The following is a 4,474-nucleotide window of genomic DNA, read 5'->3' as shown; positions in this document are numbered from 1 at the left end:
GTTATCGTTCCTTTGATTCTGGGTGCTACCCTTTCACAACAATTGTCTCAGTGTAAAACATGGAGACAATGATCTGTGAGAGGTAATTATCCACCAACAAGCTGAGTATGTGGAAGGGCAGATCTTCTCAAGCAAACAGATTAGATGACCCGTCCCAAAGCCGCAAATAATTCCCAGCCCCCTCTTCGCAGATGTAAGATCAGTTATTATATTTTCATATTTAGAAGGAACAGCTTTCTGAAACACGCTGCCTTTATTCTCTTCCTCATTTTCAAAGTTGTATGTGTATGTGATATTTTTTCTCTCCTGATAGTGGTCCTTAAGAGTCAAATAAGCTCTCCGAAACCTAATTAAACACACACTGCTCCATCCTAATCCTTAGCTAACCAGGTGAATATCTTATTATTCCTGCTGTCAGAAGGGACATGTAGCAAACCTGAAATCATATAAGGTATACAGTATATATATATACACATTCCATAAACAGACTGGTACAAACTGTCAATAAGAGGAAATATTTATTGGACATAATGGGTTGTCTCCAACTAGGTTTTACTCAGAATTGTTGTTGTTATTCAGTCGTTCAGTCGTGTCCGACTCTTCGTGACCCCATGGACCAGAGCACGCCAGGCACGCCTATCCTTCACTGCCTCTCGCAGTTTGGCCAAACTCATGTTAGTAGCTTCGAGAACACTGTCCAACCATCTCATCCTCTGTCGTCCCCTTCTCCTTGTGCCCTCCATCTTTCCCAACATCAGGGTCTTTTCCAGGGAGTCTTCTCTTCTCATGAGGTGGCCAAAGTACTGGAGCCTCAACTTCAGGATCTGTCCTTCTAGTGAGCACTCAGGGCTGATTTCTTTGAGAATGGATAGGTTTGATCTTCTTGCAGTCCATGGGACTCTCAAGAGTCTCCTCCAGCACCATAATTCAAAAGCATTAATTCTTCGGCGATCAGCCTTCTTTATGGTCCAGCTCTCACTTCCATACATTACTACTGGGAAAACCATAGCTTTAACTATACGGACCTTTGTCGGCAAGGTGATGTCTTTGCTTTTTAAGATGCTGTCTAGGTTTGTCATTGCTTTTCTCCCAAGAAGCAGGCGTCTTCTAATTTCGTGACTGCTGTCACCATCTGCAGTGATCATGGAACCCAAGAAAGTGAAATCTCTCACTGCCTCCATTTCTTCCCCTTCTATTTGCCAGGAGGTGATGGGACCAGTGGCCATGATCTTAGTTTTTTTGATGTTGAGCTTCAGACCATATTTTGTGCTCTCCTCTTTCACCCTCATTAAGAGGTTATTTAATTCCTCCTCACTTTCTGCCATCAAGGTAGTATCATCAGCATATCTGAGGTTGTTGATATTTTTTCCGGCAATCTTAATTCCGGTTTGGGATTCATCTGGTCCAGCCTCAGAATAGGCTTACTTAAATTAGTGAACCTTAGTTAATTATGTCTGTTAATTTCAATTGGTCTACTCTGAGTAGGAGAAGCATTAGATCCAACCTTGTGTTTTGCCATTAGACAGAGGTGAAGTGGCTCACCTCAGGCTGACGTATTTGGGGGAGCATAAAAATGCAAACTGACAGTTCTTTAGTTTATTACTATATTCTCGCCAGTTTCTAGTGGGGGCACTAATTTGGATTTGCTGCCCATGGCACCAAAATGTTTCAAGTCATTTTTGATCTAGAGGCTTGATCCACTTTGGAGAAGCAACCAAAGAACATGGATGCATTTTTTTAAAAAGTCGGATTCCCAGTTCCTTAGGACTTCTTCAAATCCATGCTTGTGGCTTCAGAAAAACATCACCTTCCACCCACCCACCCCACTCTCCAGCACATGCAGGCTCTTGCCTGGGTCACTTGGATCAGTTGCAACTGTTCATTGGGGTGGGAAGTACATCCAAGTTCAAAAGGTGAAGTTAGGCAATTGCAAAATCTACATATGCACAGTCAATTTAAAACCATGCTCCCGTGCAACCCATTCCATATTCATGTTCATACATGTGCACAGAAAAAGAGGCTTAAAGGCTCATAGGTGAAACTTCTTGCTTAGGAATGATTCTCATACATTGCACCCAGAATAAGAATAGTGTCTTGTTCACAGTATTTCATTTCTTGATCTGGCCACTGGATGGCACCATAGTACAATGACTGGTCCAAAAAGCTGCTGTGTCTGTCAAAATGACCTTGTAGCACATTGGGGAGGTGTTCCAGGCAGCAATAGACTATGTATATGTTGATCAGGGAATTGTGACCTGTGTATTGTGATAATGGCCATAATCTTGGCAACACTGGGAGTGCGTGTGTGTGTGTGTGTGTGAGAGAGAGAGAGAGAGAGAGAGAACCTTCCTTGTCCATTCTGAATTACAGCAAAGGCAGTGTTCGGACCTTTGTTTAAAGAGGTAGCAGAAAAACATGATTGCTCTACAATACATTATCGCTCTACATTTCCCCTGATTTTTTTGCTTTTATCTTTTTGTAAACCACTTTGGGGGCTTTAAAAACAAACAACAACAACCAAGCGGTGTATAAATTTTATGAAACAAATAATCAATAGTTTAAACCTGTGCCGAGTATTTAATATGTTGTACCCTGAAGTGCTGAATAGATTGTAAAGATGGTGCACATTTCTAAATGCATCTCACCAACTTCAGTATGAAAATGGACAAAATGTGTCATGATGCTGTAGTGTACATGGGCATGTATTCAGCACTGTCTTTAGCATATGCGCCGCCGGGGTGCAAAGATCCTCCTAGCACCCTAAAATTTAGTTTAGCCCCCCAATTTTGCATGCACGGCACCGTTGTGAATGACAAGCGCCATTGTTTAGTCTGCCAAGCGCTGCCATTGTGAATGACAAGCGCCGCCGCTGGTGTGGCGCATCTTTGGTAAATGAGCACACAGAGTCAAATTCCTTTAGTGAAACAGTAGGTATACATTTTGGTAATACCTAGGTATATATGTATTTTGTTTTTCTAGCTTGATCAAAATTATTTATTATTTCATAACAGGTAGATTGTTAAGAGCTTAGGTGGCTTCAGCAGTGGGTGCCTGGCACCCCCTAGAGTTTGGCACCCGGGTGCCCTGCACCCCTTGCACCCCCGGGGAAAGACAGCCCTGCTTGTATTTACACAAACACACACGAGGTAGAAACAAGATGCTTTCCCCCACCCCTGTGGTGGCCCTGGGATTTGGGGGGCTCTGTGGAAGAGAGTCATTTGGGAACCCTTATAGGTATGAAAGCAAGACAGGCATACGATTTAACTTTAATCTATACAGTGGTGCCCTGCTAGACGAATGCCTCGCTAGACGAAAAACTCGCTAGACGAACGGCATTCGTCTAGCGGAAGCTGACCCGCAAGACGAAAAAGTCAATGGGGCTGCTTCGCAAGACGAAAACAATTTTTTTTAGCGCGAAAACCTCTGCGCTCCATTGCCGCTTTGCTAGACGAAAAATTCGCTCTACGAAAAAACTAATAGAACGAATTATTTTCGTCTAGCGGGGCACCACTGTACATGGAAGTATGGATAAATATATCCAGTGCTTTTTTTTCTTTTAAAAAAATGTTTAGGGGTACTCTCATTTTCCTACTCATATTGAAATGCTGCCCCTCAATGAGGCCAAACTTAGATTCACAAAATGTTTAGGGGTATGCGTACCCCTGCGTACCCCCCAGAAAAAAGCACTAGATATATCGTAACACATTCACAGTGGTTAGCTTCTATTACAAGTGGAGTGGCAAACATTACTTAATACCAGTTACAGGTAGGTAGCTGTGTTGGTCTGCCATAGTCAAAACAAAATTAAAAATTAAAAAAATTCCTTCCGGTAGCACCTTAGAGACCAACTAAGTTTGTTCTTTGCATGCACACGAAAGCTCATACCAAGAACAAACTTAGTTGGTCTCTAAGGTGCTACCGGAAGGAATTTTTTAAATTTTTATTTTGTTATTACTTAATACGTTATATCAACACCACACTTTAAGTACATGAATGCAAGTCATAAACAAAAAGAAACAATTTCATATTTGAAAACAACCTCTCACTTACAAGTACAGAGAGAACACTGTGAAGTACTACATGTAAATTGGGGTAGATATGCTGATTATTAAACTACCCCAATTTACACGTAGTACTTATTCCCGCTGTAGCTGTAAGTGTTGTGCCTGAAAGGCTGCCCAAGCTGCACATTGTTCATGAGGTTGATGATATAACCTAGAAACCCCCACTTGATTTCAGTCAGCAACTCTACTGAATGTTCAGTGGAGGAGGAAGGGGGTGCGGTGGGTTCAGTCCACCCTGGGTGTCATCCGGGGGGGTGACATTGCCGCCCCGCCCCCCTGGGATGCTTGCTGCGGGCGGCTCCCCGCTGGGATGCTCACCTGGCCCCCGTGGGCAGCTAGCCCTTCCCCCGGGTGCACAGCATGTGCGCTGCTCCGGGTGCTGGAGCAGAAAGCTCCGCCTCTGTGGATGT

The sequence above is a fragment of the Lacerta agilis genome, chromosome 16, assembly GCF_009819535.1.
Source record: "Lacerta agilis isolate rLacAgi1 chromosome 16, rLacAgi1.pri, whole genome shotgun sequence".
NCBI lineage: Eukaryota > Metazoa > Chordata > Lepidosauria > Squamata > Lacertidae > Lacerta > Lacerta agilis.
Note: the sequence above shows the minus strand (reverse complement) of the source record.